Source organism: Taudactylus pleione, unplaced genomic scaffold (assembly GCF_031769625.1).
Source record: "Taudactylus pleione unplaced genomic scaffold, aTauple2 ptg000641l, whole genome shotgun sequence".
Lineage (NCBI taxonomy): Eukaryota > Metazoa > Chordata > Amphibia > Anura > Myobatrachidae > Taudactylus > Taudactylus pleione.
The window spans coordinates 644323-663888 of record NW_028285043.1 but is presented as its reverse complement, the minus strand read 5'-3'; positions in this window follow the sequence as shown (position 1 = coordinate 663888).

The following is a 19566-nucleotide window of genomic DNA, read 5'->3' as shown; positions in this document are numbered from 1 at the left end:
AACGATGGAATAGCCCACACCTGTCCATGAAATAGCTTTTGAGTTGATAGTCCCATTACTTTTGGCCCCTTAAAAAGTGGGAGGCACATATAGAAACCGTTGTAATTCCTACACCGTTCACCTGATTTGGATGTAATTACCCTCAAATTAAATCTGAAAGTCTGCAGTTAAAGCACATCTTGTTTGTTTCATTTCAAAGCCATTGTGGTGGTGAATAGAGGCCAAAATATGAAAGTTCTGCCAATGTCCCAATATTTATGCACCTGACTGTATATATATATTATTTTTTTTCATGGTACATAAGGGAAAAGTCATTTCTGTACCACTATACAAAAATTGATAGCAGCACACTAAATCCAAATGGTAAGAGAATGTAACTGAGCATGCACTGGGCTGTCATGAGTGGGGATGGGCCAAGATACTAGGGAAGTGTGGCCAAAATGTGGGAGAGGTAGGTTGTGAGCACCTCAGGGGTCACCACACGCACTGCAGAGGGAGCTGGGTATATGTGGAGTGGTGGCCCCAATTGCATCCTCTATTTCTGATACCCCCATGGATGATCTACTACTCTGCAAATGCCTCTTTTATCACATTATCTATGGCTCCCAGCAATTGGCCACCCTGGTCCTCGGGGGAGAGGCCGAGCCAATCTGGTCTTTGGGGGAGAGGCCGAGCTGCGCTGCAAAAGTAGACCATGTGATTCCCCCTTAGCAGACAGTAGATCACTATACTTCACAGCACCACCCACTGCAGATGTCCCCCCTTAGCAGCTGACCTGTGCCCCTCCAACAAGTTTTCACCCGCTTCCCCTCTTGGCACCCCTGAGCATGCTTCACAGTGCTTGGCCATGGGTGTAGTTGTAACCAGGGCAGTATCTGTGTGTAGTTTGCACCATCTCATTGTCTTTCTGTGGGACTCCTCTTGGTTCTCCTGTTTCCTCCCAGGGATAGAAAGATATAGTGGTAAGGTAATAGCTTTGGGCCACAGTGACCCTAATTTGTGTGGTAGAGAATTTATACTGTAAGTTCCACTGACGCAGTGTCTGCTGTACATGAGTAAGTAAAGAGCCATGTCATATGTTGGCTCTATTTAGTTATAGATTAATACTAATTTACTAGCAATAATTATAATACATCACAGTCAGCCAGTACATATTATATGTAATTAGTACCTTGCAAGGAGAAATGTACTAATGTAACAGGAAATAATACTGTTATACGGCTGTACTTAAGGCATGTTTTTGATATTCACATATTTTCTTTTACTGTGTGTGTAGTATGTCACCAGAGGAGGAGATCCCCAAACATCGGTATGTATATCATTGTATTGTGCTGTATTATGGCACGTAGATAAGATCTCAGGGGGTCATTCAGACCCGGTCGTTAGCGCCGATGCGCTCGGACCGGGTCGATGGCCCTCCACAGAGCATGCGCACGACGGCGCCGTCGTGCGCATGCGTGAGACCCGCTATGACCGACAGCGCCGGTCATAGCGGGTCTCCATCCAAAGGGGGCGAGCTGTCGATGTTGATTGACAGCTCGCCCCGTTTGGAAGGCGGGCCGGGGGTGGCAGCCCAAACGGGGGCATTCCCATGGGAACGCCTACCGTTTGGGGGCGGCCCCACTGACATCACTAGTAATGTCAGTGGAGAACTTCCGGCTCAGACAGAGCCGAAAGCTCTCTGGGGCTTACGACAAGGAAGACCCTACCCTAGGGTCTCGTCGTAAGCCCCGATGGTCGCGATGGTCTTGACCATCGCGACCATCACCTTAGGCGGTCGTAAGGCTGTGGGTGTTAACCCACAGCCTTACCACCGCAAAGGAGGACGTCTTGAAAATTCAAGACGTCCTCCCCTCATTCAGACCGACCGCACGCTCTGTGCGACCGGCTCTGAATGAGGTCCTCAGTGTACAGCCAGCACAGTCACAGTATCACTTGCCCCAGGCATTAGTCAGGGGTGCAGCTGTATATACTTACACACAGTGACAGCATAGAGAATGTACAACAGTAGTGTGACTGTGGGGCCTATTCATTAAACCTAAAAATTCTCTAGAGATAATTAGGTTTAGAACTCGCATGGAGTACTACCTAATTATAGGTGTAATTCATCATTCCACCTCTCCATAAGTATCTATTCCGAAAAGCTGTCATTTTTGCGATGACAGCTTTTCGGGAAATAGATACTTTTCCCTGCCTACACTACCTTATCGCATCTGGAAACAGTGCTGCGCATGCGCTGTTACATCTGTAACACCAGCGCATGCGCAGCACTGCCTACAGATGCGTTAAGTTTGTGTTGAGGACGGAGCAGAGCACCGGAGGGACTCGTCGGGGGACCTGCACATGCGGATACAGGTAAGTCAATTCTGCTATTCGCCACCTCACAGTGGCGAATAGTAACTGCATCAAATTCTGAAAATTCATAATTTTCGGAATTTGATGAATACCACAGTTTTCACATCCCCATACTAATGTATGGGGAGTGTGGAAATTAATGCAGGGTAACTTAGCAAGGAGATATCTGTGATATCTCCTGTGTTTAGTCTGTTCATGAATACCAAAATAACGTTATTTAAGGAAAATGTCCTTAAAAACGTTATTTTAGTGTTGATGAATAGGCCCTTCTGTCAGCAGTAATTGCTAAAGTCCCATTACCCTATTTCTACATAATATACTAATATAATTATATCATAGAAAAAAACACTGAGCAAGGTGCTAATACACTGTATACTAAATACAGCCGCACACACCTATGGGCCTGTGTGAGTCCACAAAAGAGACAAAAAATAGTCACTAGAGTGAGTATTGTATAGTGCTTTTTATTATGGTGTCATTATTTAATGTGACACGTGTTTATATAAAGGATATATTGATTCATTATATTAAATTAGCGTCTTCATCTTTATATCTGCCATGCTCTGTGACTATATAGTTTATTAGATATTTATTAGCGCAACACCATTTGTAGATAATTATATCATACACAAAGGAGAGAATAGTCATGACAATGTGATAGTTGAATTTTAATTGAAAAAGCAATTTAAAGGAAAAATCACATATATAACTGTCTCATCTCTTCCATCATCCGCTTTGGCTAGATAGCTCTGTGCACTGTCCTTGCATCTCTCTATAAGGATCAGTGGGCCTGATTCAGTATAGCACGCAAGTGTGCAGAATGGGTCCTGCTAAGACACAAGCAAATCCTTAAATGCCTCTTCCCGATTGATAGGCAGAGGCATTTAAGAGGCGGGGTGGGTGCTGCCGGCGATCCCGGAATTGGGGCCTGGATGTACGCAGTCTGCTGGACTTGCCTGCCTGAGTAAGCTGTGGCTTACTCAGCTGGCCGGCCACCCGTCATCGTCCACCATCACAACCATCAATAGTAATCCCAGCCTGCGTCCTCCGTCGCATTGCCTGGATCGCAAATGCAGCAGGGGGTGCCATGCACCTGCCGAACACCTCCTGCCGAACACCTCCTGCCGTACACCTCCTGTCATATACCTCCTGCCATACACCTCCCGCCATACACCTCCCGCCATACACCTCCCGCCATACACCTCCTGCCATATACCTCCCGCCATACACCTCCTGCTGCATTTGCATTATTGCAAGGATCACAATTGCAGAGATGCCTGCGTGCACACTACCATACATACTATACATGTGCAGTGATATGTAGTATTTGTCAGACTGTCAGAAAGGTACAGAAAGGTATGCCAGTAAATTGAAGCAAATTGGAGATCGAAAACCACTTTAACTTCTCTTTATTATTATTTTTCTAACAGGGTTGCATGGGCAGGACCAGTTCTACCAAACATGTATGTTTCTACATTCATTTTTACTTCTCTAACAGATCAGTCACATATGATCCTGTTACTCCTATTATTATGTAATATATAATAAAAAAATCATGATGCAGGGTATTTCTGACAACTATCCCTGTAGTCAGGAGAAAGTCATTGCTGTCATTGCTATGCAATATCTGACAACAGGATCAGAGAATGCATCTCTGCATGCACAGGGCCATCATGAGTGAGGACAGCCCGGGTGCTGGGGAAGTGTGACCAAAATCCAGGAGGGGAGGGGCCATGAGCACTGCAGGGGGAGCTGGGTACCTGTAGCGTGGTGGCCCCAAGCATGTCCTCTATTTCTGAGGTCCCCATTGGATAATCTGCGGTCTACCAGTGCCTCTCATTCTGTCATTTGATCGATGGCCAATCGCCGGGAGCCAATCTGGTCCCTGGGGAGAGGCCGAGCTGCACTACAAAGGCAGACAATGTGATTGCCTCTCCGCAGGCAGCAGCTCCCTGTACTTCACAGCACCACCCACTGCAGATGTCCCCCTTTAACAACTCACCCTGGCCCCTTCAACAAGCCTGGACCAGAGTAAACAGTAATCGCTCCCCCCTCTTCAACACCCCTGAGACTGCAGTAACCTCATAACTTGCAGAGATAGCAGCTCACCTCTGTGATTAGTTACCTAGTGATCACATGGATGGGCTGCTCCCTCAGTAGTACAGATTCCCCCTGCACAGTGACAATACATGCCTTGCCACAATCTGTTCTTGTGCATCACACACAGAATTCACACACCTCAGTCCAGATTAATTCATGGCTACCCCCAGTCACTGCATGACCTGAGCCTAATTCATGTCTCCCCCAGATCAATTCATGGCTACCCCCAGTCACTGCATGACCTGAGCCTAATTCATGTCTCCCCCAGATCAATTCATGGCTACCCCCAGTCACTGCATGCCCTGAGCCTAATTCATGTCTCCCCCAGAACAATTCCTGGCTACCCCCAGTCACTGAATCCCTTGAGCCTAATTCATGTCTCCCCCAGATCAATTCATGACTACCCTCAATCACTGCATGCCCTGAGCCTAATTCATGTCTCCCCCATATCAATTCATGGCTACCCCCGGTCACTGCATGACCTGAGCCTAATTTCTGTCTCCCCCAGAACAATTCATGGCTACCCCGGTCACTGCATGCCCTGAGCCTAATTCATGTCTCCCCTAGAACAATTCATGGCTACCCCCAGTCACTGAATCTCTTGAGCCTAATTCATGTCTCCCCCAGATCAATTCATGGCTACCCCCAATCACTGCATGCCCTGAGCCTAATTCATGTCTCCCCCATATTAATTCATGGCTACCCCCGGTCACTGCATGACCTGAGCCTAATTCCTGTCTCCCCCAGAACAATTCATGGCTACCCCGGTCACTGCATGCCCTGAGCCTAATTCATGTCTCCCCCAGAACAATTCATGGCTACCCCGAGTCACTGAATCCCTTGAGCCTAATTCATGTCTCTCCCAGATCAATTCATGGCTACCCCCAATCACTGCATGCCCTGAGCCTAATTCATGTCTCCCCCATATCAATTCATGGCTACCCCCGGTCACTGCATGACCTGAGCCTAATTCCTGTCTCCCCCAGAACAATTCATGGCTACCCCGGTCACTGCATGCCCTGAGCCTAATTCATGTCTCCCCTAGAACAATTCATGGCTACCCCCAGTCACTGAATCTCTTGAGCCTAATTCATGTCTCCCCCAGATCAATTCATGGCTACCCCCAATCACTGCATGCCCTGAGCCTAATTCATGTCTCCCCCATATTAATTCATGGCTACCCCCGGTCACTGCATGACCTGAGCCTAATTCCTGTCTCCCCCAGAACAATTCATGGCTACCCCGGTCACTGCATGCCCTGAGCCTAATTCATGTCTCCCCCAGAACAATTCATGGCTACCCCCAGTCACTGAATCCCTTGAGCCTAATTCATGTCTCTCCCAGATCAATTCATGGCTACCCCCAATCACTGCATGCCCTGAGCCTAATTCATGTCTCCCCCATATCAATTCATGGCTACCCCCGGTCACTGCATGCCCTGAGCCTAATTCATGTCTCCCCCAGAACAATTCATGGCTACCCCCAGTCACTGAATCCCTTGAGCCTAATTCATGTCTCCCCCAGATCAATTCATGGCTACCCCCAGTCACTGCATGACCTGAGCACTAAGTAATTACTTTGCACCTTCCTGCTCAATACTTTTATATCACTAAATGTATTTGTACCCAGCACCTTCACCCCAATTACTTTCTACTCTATAACCTTCAATTTGTTCTGACACACAGATAGGGTCCCAATGTTGACCTTACAAATTGTACAAGTCATGAATGGTCATATTATACCTCAGTGGACCTATGTGCAGTGTGCCACCCTCAGCCCAGCATCTTAAAGTGGGTCTCTCCTCTGTGGTGCCATCTTCCCAGAGATATTTGAAAAGATGGCACTTGTGCAGAAGAGAGCAAAGGTGCTGGCACAGTGCCAGAGTCTTTGCTTTCACTGTGTGGTGCCAACTTCCCAAAGATGTCACTAGGAAGATGGCACTGCTAATGTGCTCCAGTGGTGCAATCAGTCAGCTTGTGGTACTTATAAGGCACTGCTATGAAGGAGGAGGGACCCGCTTGCCAGCACAAGTTGCTCTGGGGCAGGGGTGGGGAACCTTTTTTTTTACCAAGGGCCATGTTGATATATATAACATTATTTGCGGGCCTGGTGCAGACCACGCCTCCTCTCCGGTGATGTCATAAGGGACGGGGCCACAATCACTGGTGACTACAGCAATGCCCGTAGCATCCTCAGGATGCTCCAGGGAGCTGTAAGTGCAGCGGTGTGACCATCAGAAGCATCCTAAGGATGCTATAGGTGGCACTGCTGCATAGATTCTGGCTGCAGGGTGCCATATTGGGCACCCTGCTAGCCAGATGAACCCCGGACTGGAGGTTCCCCATCCCTGGTGTAGGGAGTGCAATGCAGGGCTCCTCTTAACCCAGGCACTGTGTGCAACGCAAACTCTGTACCCAGTACAAAATTGCCTATAGTGTTAGGCCTCGGATATCTTTCTCTAAGTCATGATGCATTACTAGAAACCTGAAGAAGTGCTGCAGTATCTGCAGTCTTATATCTGCATCCAATAGAAGAGGGGATGGGACAGTGATTGATGTTATTGCCTCACAGTGCTTGGCCATGGGTGTGATTGTAACCAGGACAATATCTGTGTGTAGTTTGCACCATCTCACAGTCTTCCTGTGGGACTCTCTTGGTTCTCCTGTTTCCTCCCAAACATAGAAAGATATAGTGGTAGGGTAATAGATTTGGGCCACAGTGACCCTAATTTGTGTGGTAGAGAATTAATACTGTAAGTTCCACTAACACAGTGTGTGCTGTACATGACTATGTAAAGAGCTATGCAATATGTTGGCAGTATTAATTTATAGATTAATAATAATTTACTAGCAATAATTCATACAGTAGTGATCTTTGTAGCCAATTGAGATACATTATTCAGCTAGCATATATTATATGTAATAGATTCCTAGCAAACAAAAAAGTACTTCATAATGAAACAGAAAATAATACTGTTATACAGCTATATTGTACGTATGTTTTTGATTTTTACACATTTTCTTTTACTGTACGTGTAATAGGATCCCAGAGGAAGATCTCATTGATTATGAGTATGTATATCATTGTAATATGCTGTATTATGGAACGTATACAAGATGCACGCAAAGAAAATGTGTATATATGCGCAAATGTTCAGTTGGACACCTCAGTATGCGGCCGGCACAGTCACAGTAACATTTGCCCCAGTCATTAGACAGCGGTACAGCCGTATTATACTTACACCCCATGATAGTACAGAGGGCCCGATTCAGACCCGTTCGCTAGATGCGAACGTTCTTTCGTAGAGTATGCAAATTCGGCTAAGTTGATTTGATCAGTAGTAATTGCTGTAGTCGCATTACCCTGTTTCTATATAATATACTAACATAATTGATGTGGATCTGATGCTGCATCTTTGTACGCATGCAGCAGATCTGAGAAGCTGGTGGTGGGCGTCTCATTCCAATAGATGGCACCTGCAGCATTTGCATAACTTCTCAGATCCGCTACTACTGAAGATGCAGCACTGATCCCTGTTGTGGTTAGTTCTGAATCACCCCCTAAGTGTTATTAGCTGAAGAGGTTAAAACTCAATCAGCCAATCGGAAGCCGGTAGATAGTGCTAAATGAGCCCCAAAATTCACACATTTATTTCTCTAACGAGGAAGTTGCCTGTTTTTTTTCTTTAAAAAGTGACAAGTGTGCGATATTTGCTATTGGTTACTCTCCTAATCTGTCTTCCCTCCATTCTATGGAGTAACAAGTGAATGAGGAGAGATGGATAATGACATAGAGATATTGTATGACTGTGGAGATGCAGAACAAGCTCTACTTTCCCTCTCCCTGTTCCATTATCCGCTTTGGCTAGATGGCTCTCTGCATTGTACTGGCATCTCTCATTAAAGATCACTATTGGGTGTCAATTTACTAAAGTGAGAGTCTTTAGAAGTGAGTTTTAAAAGCGATGTTGCCCATAGCAACCAATCAGATTCTAGCTGTTATCTTCTAGAAGGTGTTAGATAAATGTTAAGTAGAATCCGTTTGGTTGCTATTGGTAACATCACTTTTAAAACTGCTAAAAACTCTCACTTTAGTAAATTTACCCCTATGGGTTATGTGCAACCTAACGCTAGGCATGGAAATATTTCACAACAATAAGTATAAATACCAGAACCAGAAAACTACCCATATCAAGGAGAAAAGTGTGACGTTCTTTGTTAAATGAATGGGCTGCTGATGATCCATCATTTCAGAAGAACCTAAGGAACTTTAACATGTGCGGTAGATACGCTTAACTGTGATTGGTGTTTTTGGTACTGTTTCGTGAATTTCCAAGAGAAAAAGTATATTTATACTTACTGTTGTGGAATATTTCCATGTCCTGAATCAGGTTATGCAAAACCATTGTCCTATTATGTGTATACTCCTAAAGGGTTCTTTGGGTGACCTTTTTAGCTTACTGTAGCACCTGTATATGGAGCGCATAACTTATCATTTTTGTTTTAGTTTAAATAAATGTTAATATTGACATTTTACAAAGCACTACAGGTCACAGCATGTCCAGGTTACCTTTACATGCTGGCAATTGTAGCACTACAAGTTTCAGAATACCCATGACTGCCAGAGCATGATGAACCACACGTGCCAGCTTGCTCTGGTACTCAGGGCCCACTTGGACCTTTAGTGAACAAAGTTTAGAAATTAATGGAAAAAATTCAGACACCTACAGTAACAGACAGATGTTTTACTCTAAACACTCCTTCATGTAAAACCTTTGTCTATCCATTTATTGGTCACCTAAGTTCTTTTGATCAGCTGGATCATCTTTGTACACATGATCATTCATGGCTTGAAAATAGGAAAGAAAATCCTATGGAACGATGTCTATCTCCATTCAGAGTCCTGAAGAAAATGGGAATCAGGCATCTTCTTACCTGTTTATACAGCAAGTTCAGTGGTCAGACCATGGGCTAGATTTACTAAGCAGCGGCTTTTGTAAGATGCTAATTCTCGGTGGATTTGCAGTAATATTAAATGCAAATCATAGCAGGTTTTACATTTAATATTGGTGTAACTTTAAATTTCAGAGTCAAACCTGCTGAGAATTAGCAAGTTTCAAAAAACATTGCTGAGTAAATAGAGCCCCATGTTTTTATTCTGTATAGTTAGTAAGTGTTGTATCATTTTGTTGCCTTAAAATACAATACTGCTATGCTGTGCTTGTGCATCAGGTACAGATACAGATCAGATAGTTGTATCCATGTGTGCAGGGCCTGTGCTACCATTAGGCAGCCGCCTAATGGCACCAGCCACTGGAGGGCGCCGCTGAGTCCACAAAAAAAAAAATGTATAGCATAATTCATGGCTGTGTGGCATATGAGTTTGCGGAAGTGTTATGAGGTACATTATGATTTTGGCTCTCTGCTGTGTGTAATATTCTATATAGTAGATTATGAATTTGGGACAATGCTATGTGGGATATTATAAACTGGCGAGACTGATGCGTGGCATATTATGAATTGGAGCGAGCAGGGGTGATTGGTGAAATGTTGCCTAGGGCGCCCGGAAACCTTGCACCGGCCCTGCATGTGTGGTATTGCAGGGCAACAAAAATAAACAACTCTGCCAGATGATATAAAAATATAAAGACAAAAAAACAAAGCAGTGAAGTAACAGATACAGAAAGGTATGCCAGTAACTTACAGCAAATAGGATATAGAAAACCCCTTTAACTTTGTTATTATTGTTATTTCTCTAACAGTGCTGACTGGTCAGACCCAGCCTTACCATCCACGTATGTATCTACATTATTTAATTTTATATTTCTTTAACATATCAGTCACCTATGATCCTACAACTCTATTATGTACCTTGACAAAAAAAAATTATATATATTATATAAAAGCATGAACCAGGGTATTTCTCCCAACCGTCATACAAAATCTAACAGCAGCAGCACACTAAGGGCCAGATCCAAATAGTGGCAAAATCGTCCGATTTTCACAAAAAACAGGCGAAAATGGGAGGTGCGAAAATAGACAAAAAATTTAGAAAAATGCGTCTGTACCCCAAAAAATGGCTGACATACATTGGAAATCAATTTAGATGTGTATTATTAACTGTAATAAAAGTATTTAGGGCATTTAAATTCCGCTGATTGGCGATAATTTGCGTGTATGAATTTTTTTATTTTTTTTTACATTATAGGTATTTTTTCCCAGGAAATTACTGTTCCACATAAAATCTGGTTACGTTAAAATGGGCGCAAGGAGAGTGTGCAAAGGGTTCTGAAAGAGACCAGGTGGAAAAAAATGCAAAATCCCTATTTTTGAATAAAAATTTATGGATTTGAGATGGTGAAAACTTTTCAACTGTTTTTTGGAGAAAATCTGCCAATTTCGACGCTAATTGAATATGGTCCTAAATCCAAAATGATCATCGAATTCATCTCAGAGTGCCGTAACCTCATAACTTGCGGAGACAGCAGCCCACCTCTGTGATGAGTTACCTAGTGATCATGTAGGTGGGATGCTCCCTCAGTAGTACAGATTCCCCCTGCACAGTGACAATACATGCCTTGCCACAATCTGTTCTTGTGTATCACACACACAATTCACACACCTCAGTCCAGATCAATTCATGGCTACCCCCAATCACTGAATGCCCTGAGCCTAATTCATGTCTCCCCCAGATCAATTCATGGCTACCCCCAGTCACTGCATAACCTGAGCCTAATTCCTGTCTCCCCCAGATCAATTCATGGCTACCCCCAGTCACTGCATGACCTGAGCCTAATTCATGTCTCCCCCATATCAACTCATGGCTACCCCAATCACTGCATGCCCTGAGCCTAATTCATGTCTCCCCCAGAACAATTCATGGCTACCCCCAGTCACTGCATGCCCTGAGCCTAATTCATGTCTCCCCCAGATCAATTCATGGCTACCCCCAGTCACTGCATGCCTTGAGCCTAATTCATGTCTCCCCAGAACAATTCATGGCCACCCCCCGGTCACTGCATGCCCTGAGCCTAATTCATGTCTCCCCAGATCAATTCATGGCTACCCCCGGTCACTGCATGCCCTGAGCCTAATTCATGTCTCCCCAGAACAATTCATGGCTACCCCCGGTCACTGCATGCCCTGAGCCTAATTCATGTCTCCCCCAGATCAATTAATGGCTTCCCCCGGTCACTGCATGCCCTGAGCCTAATTCATGTCTCCCCCAGATCAATTTATGGCTACCCCCAGTCACTGCATGCCCTGAGCCTAATTCATGTCTCCGCCAGATCAATTCATGGCTACCCCCAGTACCTGCATGCCCTGAGCCTATTTCATGTCTCCCCCAGATCAATTCATGGCTACCCCTAGTACCTGCATGCCCTGAGCCTAATTCATGTCTCCCCCAGATTAATTCATGGCTACCCCCGGTCACTGCATGCCCTGAGCCTAATTCATGTCTCCCCCAGATCAATTCATGGCTACCCCCGGTCACTGCATGCCCTGAGCCTAATTCATGTCTCCGCCAGATCAATTCATGGCTACCCCCAGTACCTGCATGCCCTGAGCCTAATTCATGTCTCCCCCAGATCAATTCATGGCTACCCCCAGTCACTGCATGCCCTGAGCCTAATTCATGTCTCCCCCAGATCAATTAATGGCTTCCCCCGGTCACTGCATGCCCTGAGCCTAATTCATGTCTCCCCCAGATCAATTTATGGCTACCCCCAGTCACTGCATGCCCTGAGCCTAATTCATGTCTCCGCCAGATCAATTCATGGCTACCCCCAATCACTGCATGCCCTGAGCCTAATTCATGTCTCCCCCAGAACAATTCATGGCTACCCCCAGTCACTGCATGCCCTGAGCCTAATTCATGTCTCCCCCAGATCAATTCATGGCTACCCCCAGTCACTGCGTGCCCTGAGCCTAATTCATGTCTCCCCCAGAACAATCCACGGCTACCCCCAGTCACTGCATGCCCTGAGCCTAATTCATGTCTCCCCCAGAACAATTCATGGCTACCCCAGGTCACTGCGTGCCCTGAGCCTTTTTCATGTCTCCCCCAGAACAATTCATGGCTATCCCCGGTCACTGCATGCCCTGAGCCTAATTCATGTCTCCCCCAGAACAATTCATGGCTACCCCCGGTCACTGCATGCCTTGAGCCTAATTCATGTCTCCCCCAGATCAATTCATGGCTACCCCCGGTCACTGCATGCCCTGAGCCTAATTCATGTCTCCCCCAGATCAATTCATGGCTACCCCCGGTCACTGCATGCCCTGAGCCTAATTCATGTCTCCAGTGCCAGATTAAGGTCCACATGGGCCTGGAGCTGAAATTTGTGAAGGGCCTATTGTATACCGCCGCAGGGGGCGTGTCCAATGCCGCGAGAGTGTGACTAGTTATGTATGTGTGTGGTCTATACAGGGGGTGGGATGCACTAACACAGGGCGGTACATACCACCAGACATCGCATTCGTACTGATCGTATATGCACTAACATATGCGATCAGTACCGCTGAGGACAGCTCTTCCAATAAGAGCTATCCTTTGCGATCAGCGCTGCGCCCTGGACTTCTGGGTTTATGACCCGGGAGTCCATCTGCGTATTTGCAGAGTGACGAGGCGGCCACGGGGCATGCTGGGAGGGATCCGTTCGGATCACTCACACCAGCGCGATGGGGTAGATGCCCATAGACTTCTACAGGGTAACGCCAAAATTAGTTTTTTATTGCATTTTCTATTTATATATAAAATCAGTGCTCAATTAATGGAAATTGAAGTTATTATTCAATACTCTATGTCCTGGTGGGAGGGAGGAACAGTAGCATGCCTATGCATATAGATAGATAGATAGATAGATATATAGATATGAGATAGATAGATAGATACATGGGCGTCTTTAGAATGGGTGCAAGGTGTGCGGTGCACACGGGCCCCTGGGTCCAGGTGGACCCACACCGCACACCTTGCACCCACTGGTAATCATACTTACCGGACCGGCGTTGCTGAGCAGCAAACGCTCACTGGGAAACTGGCGGCAGCCATTTTCCCAGTGATCTGCGCATGCGCAAAAAAGATGTCCACGGGAAAGTAGGCGCGGGCGACATTTTCCCGGAGACCTGCACATGCGCTGTAGAATCTGGCATGAAGCCAGAATCTACAGCGCTGTGCCGTACTGAGCCGCTGACAGAGAGGAGGGGGCCCAAACGGAAGCTACACACAGGCCACCTCCTCTCTTAAGACGCCCCTGGATAGATAGATAGATAGATAGATAGATAGATAGATAGATAGATAGATAGATATGAGATAGATAGATAGATAGATAGATAGATAGATAATCAGTGCTCAATTTATAGAGGTCATTATTAAATAACATTTACAGATTTAACAGGTAGTTTGTTAGCATTCAATCAAATCCATTCACATACCTCACACTCCATTGGTATTTAGGGAGCCTTCGTTCCAGTCAGACTGTTAACCAAAAGAATGCCTGATTAAACAGGACACCTGCGTCTCCTGCCTACCTCCTCCTGGCTTCCTTTAATGCCTTTATAAAGACAGCAGAGGAGGGCGCACACCGCGGTTAGTGTGTCAACACAGACACACAGACTGACTGAGCCTGCGGCTGTGCTGTTACAGTGAGCCGAGGCAGAAGACAAGAGCCGAGGTTCGTGTCCCGCGGCGCCGATGAAGGGTGATGATGATTGATCATCAATCATCACCCTTCAATTTAAATAAGCAGAGTGACCCACCTGCAGTTACTCACCGGCCGGCACCCCACTCTTGTCTGTCACCGGGGCACTGAGCGCAAGCCGCAGGGGAGAGGCTGAAACATTAGGGAGGGCTTTTGAAATCTCCCGCTGCGCCGCCATCTGTGTGACACCCAGCCTGGAAGGGTGCCGGGATTTGTTTGTGTGGTGAAAGGCTGGCGGGGGTTCTAATGGGCGGAGCTTCGGAGGCCGATTGTCATGCTTCTAAAGAGACAGAAATGTAAATTTTCCTGTCTGCAGCAGCACACCAATCCGGTGCTGTGGGCCTATTTTGATGGGTGGCCTGGAGCTGTAGCTCCATCCGCCCCATTGCTAATCCGGCCCTGCATGTCTCCCCCAGATCAATTCATGGCTACCCCTAGTACCTGCATGCCCTGAGCCTAATTCATGTCTCCCCCAGATCAATTCATGACTACCCCCGGTCACTGCATGCCCTGAGCCTAATTCATGTCTCCCCCAGATCAATTCATGGCTACCCCCAGTCACTGCATGCCCTGAGCCTAATTCATGTCTCCCCCAGATCAATTCATGGCTACCCCCAGTACCTGCATGCCCTGAGCTTAATTCATGTCTCCCCCAGAACAATTCATGGCTACCCCCAGTCACTGCATGCCCTGAGCCTAATTCATGTCTCCCCCAGATCAATTCATGGCTACCCCCAGTACCTGCATGCCCTGAGCCTAATTCATGTCTCACCCAGAACAATTCATGGCTACCCCCAGTCACTGCATGCCCTGAGCCTAATTCATGTCTCCCCCAGATCAATTCATGGCTACCCCCAGTCACTGCATGCCCTGAGCCTAATTCATGTCTCACCCAGAACAATTCATGGCTACCCCCAGTCACTGCATGCCCTGAGCCTAATTCATGTCTCCCCCAGATCAATTCATGGCTACCCCCAGTACCTGCATGCCCTGAGCTTAATTCATGTCTCCCCCAGAACAATTCATGGCTACCCCCAGTCACTGCGTGCCGTGAGCCTAATTCATGTCTCCCCCAGAACAATTCATGGCTACCCCCAGTCACTGCATGCCCTGAGCCTAATTCATGTCTCCCCCAGAACAATTCATGCAGCCCATTCATATCCATTAATGCTCACTAGGTAATTAGTTTGCACTCCAGCTCCTTCCCACTCAGTTTTTTTTATCTCAATCAAGTAATTTGTACCCAGCACCTTCACCCCAATTACTTTCTACTCCATCACTTTCAATTTGTTCTGACATGCACATAGGGTCCCAATGTTCACCTTACAAATTGTACAGGTCCGGAAGGGGCATATTAACACCTGAGGGGGCTGTTGTGCAGTGTGCCCCCCTTAGCCCAGCATTGTACCTTGTGCTGTCAAGTGGGTCCCTCCTCCCTTGCACCATCTTCCCAGTGATAATCAGAAAGATGGCACATGTGCACAAAAGAGCAAAGGCTCTGGCAAAAGTAAGTGCAAAATGCCAACGTGGAAGTGCACAATGCGCTTTTACTTACGGCTCATATGCAATAACATGTGGTATTTCCCAGTCTGTATATATAGACTCTTCTAGGTTCTTTCTTCCCCAAAAGTTCAAATTATATAGTGGTAGGTTACTTAAGCTGGGTACACACTGACAGGTATATTGGCCGATCAATTGATCGGCCAATATATCTGCTGCCCGTTGGCCAGTGTGTATCTGCGATATGTCTGTGAACGGCATCGTTCACAGACATATCGCATTGGCTGTGCTGCATAGCCGACGGGCAGATGTCTGCAGACATCTGTCCATCGGCAAGTGTGTACGGGTGGTCTGCAGACATATCTGTCCATCGGCAAGTGTGTACGGGTGGTCTGCAGACATATCTGTCCATCGGCAAGTGTGTATGGGTGGTCTGCAGACATATCTATCCATCGGCAAGTGTGTATGTGTGGTCTGCAGACAAATCTGTCCATCGGCAAGTGTGTATGGGTGGTCTGCAGACCGCCCGTACACATATAGCGGTAGCCACAAGGAGGGGGAAGGGACATGCCCTCGCCCCACCCCCCGGCTGCCGGGACCTGCGGCCAGAAGCAGATGATGGCCGCTCAGTGTGTATGAACGACCATCATCTGCAGTTATATTTGTATATAATGTGTACCCAGCATTAGCTTTGGGCCAAAGTGACACTAGCAGGGCCGGCTTAAGGGGGGGCGACAGGGGCGTTCGTCCCTGGGCCCCCACACACAGAGGGCCCCCACACCAGTGGCGGATCCAGGGGGGGGGGGCGATTGGAGCGATCGCCCCCCCCCCTAGCGCAGTCCGGATCATGCGCTGAGCCTGTGCTGTGAACGGAGCCTGTGTAATGCGCGGGCAGCGCATTACACAGGCTTCGATCATAGTACAGGCTGAACCACAGCCTGCTCATCTCAGTGCATGATCCGGGGGGTGTGTCAGTGTCACGCTGAGGAGGGAGAGTGCACAGCCAGCCAGCTCCCTGCACCCTGCTGCTGCAGGTCAGCTAGAAACCACCCCCCTGACGACCAGTCCCCCCTTCTACTTTTCCCGAAATGGGGGTGGAGCCAACATGGCAAGCCCCGCTCCCATATGACCCGAGATTCGCGGCAGTACAGCGCAAGGGGGCGGGGCCTAATGAAGTGAGCAGCAGCCTGCATAGAATGTAAGTTTACTATAGTCTATATGTGTATATGTATGTGTTTAAGTATATATATGTGTTATTGTATACAGTACTGTATATGTTAGTGTGTGTATATGTGTTATTGTATATACAGTATGTGTTAGTGTGTATGTGTTAGTGTGTATGTGTTAATGTGTATATACAGTATGTGCTAGTGTGTGTACACTGTGTAGGTATATGTGTTAGTGTGTATGTGTTTGTATATACTGTACATGTGTGTGTTAGTATGTATGTTATAGAAAACATGTTTGCTACATATGTATTATATGTGTGTGTCCGTGTTTAACGTGTGGCGGGGGAAGGGGTAGGCTCCATGTGGCTTGGTGGGGGCCCCCACAACTTAGTTGCCCCAGGGCCCCCACAAGCCTTAATCCTGCCCTGAACACTAGTTTGTATGAAAAGAATTTAGGGGTCTATGTACTAAGCAGTGTTAGGAGACAAAGTGAAATGAGATAAGGTACCAGCCAATCAGTTCCTAACTGCCATGTCACAAATGGCAGTTGGGAGCTGATTGGCTGGTACCTTATCTCCTTTCACTTTGTCTCCTAAAGCTGGCCACACACTAGACCAACTTACATCAACCACCCAACTAGTTGATTGGTTGGAATGAAAATCTGGTAAGAAATACAATCAGCAATTTTCTCCTAAACGCTGGAAAATGAACAAATAGTTTAGATCAAACATTTAACAAACTTAACTCTGAACGACCATTTTCGTCTGTTTTCTGGCATTTAGGATCAAATTGCTGATCATCAGTTACTCCCATACATTACCAGACTTTCTTTCCAACCAATCAACTAGTTGGCTGGTTGGATGTAAGTTGGTCTAATGTGTGGCCAGCTTAACACTGCTAAGTAAATAGATCCCTTAGACTGTTAGGGGTAAATGTTCTAAGCTTGCAAACCGCAACTTTTCATCATGTTTAACCCCAAAATGTAAAATGACCATCATGTTTAACACAAAACACTGTTTTGACCATAATTATCATGTTAAAATTTGGCATTAAAAAAACACAGAATCAGTGACTAGCAAAAGCCACCACTTAGCAAATGTGTTCCTTAGTTCCACTGGCACAGGAGCTGCTGTATAGGAGGATGTAATGGACTATGGCCCTGATTCAGAGCCGGACGCTCTGACAGAGCGCTCGCTCTGAATCAGGGCCGTCCCTGCTCCTTTTTGGAGCGGCCTCCTGGCCGCTCGCATAGCTGTGGGTGACCACCTACAGCTATAGCGAGCGGCCAAAGTGATGGTCGCGATGGTCAAGACCATCGCGACCATCGGGCTTGCGACGAGACCCTTGCGGTAGGGTCTCGCTGCTGCAAGCCCAGGAGTGCTTTTGGCTCTATCAGAGCCAAAAGCACTCCCACTGACATCACTAGTGATGTCAGTGGGGCCGGCCCCAGACGGTAGGCATTCCCATGGGTACGCCTCCGTCTGGGCAGCCATGCCCCAGGCACGCCCACCAAAGGGGGCATGCTGTCAATCACCATCGACAGCACGCCCCCTTTGGTGCGAGACCCATAACGATGGCTTGGCCGTCGTTATTCGGGTCTCGGGCATGCGCACGACGAAGCCGGCTCCCTCGTGCGCATGCGCATTTCAGCAACATCGACCCGCTTGCGAGCGCTCAGCGCTCGCGAGCGGGTCTGAATCAGGCTCTATGTTATAAAAAATAATGAAGAATACAATAGTACAGCTATATTGCAGGTATAATATGTCTAATACATTTTCTTTTCCTGTATGTGTAATAGAACAACTGAAGTGGATGGCCAGGGCCAGAGGTATGTATATCATTGTAATGTGTTCTATGATGGAACATAGAAAAAAAGTGTATTTATATACAAATGGTCAGACAGACGCATCTCACTATGTGCTTAATCACTGTTACACTTGACCTGGGCATTAATCAGGTGTATAACTATATATACTTACATCCAGACAGAGCATAGAGAGCATAGAAGAGTAGTGTATGTGTGTCAGTAGCAATTGCTATAGTCCCAATGAGCCCCAACAAGAAAGTGCCTGGGCTGACTAAATGGTGGCAAGTGTACAATACTTGTTATTGTTTACTCTCCTAATTCCTCCATTCCATGTTTAGGCACATGCCATTATGACCTCAACACATGTTCCCCACATGCTACTCAGATCTTCTCACATGCCCCTCATATAACACTTAGGCCCTGATGTCAGTGGGGCCGGCTTCAGACGGTAGGCGTTCCCTTGGGAATGCCTCTGTCTGGCAGGCACGCCCACCAAAGGGGGCGTGCTGTCAGTCAACATCGACAGCACGCCCCCTTTGATGAGGAAAGTCCTTCGCTCGGCGCGTCTCGCGCATGCGCACGACGGAGCTCCCTCCGTCGTGCGCATGCGCAATGCAGACCATCGACCCACTTGTGAGCGGACAGCCGCTCGCGAGTGGGTCTGAATGAGGGCCTTAGTCCTCCCAACATGACACTTAGGCCCTGATTCAGAGGCGCTCGCTGCCGCTGCCCGCACGCTGGGATTGTGGGCGTTTTTTTTTTTTTTTTCTACGGCCGCTCGCAAAGCTGTGGGAGACCACCCAAAGCTTGTGCGAGCGACCAGGAGACCATCGCAATTATCGCAACCATCGACCTTGCAATGAGACCCTACAGTAGGGTCTAGGCTTCCGCAAGGCCGAGTGGACTTCCTGCTCTAATAGAGCAAGAAGTCCACT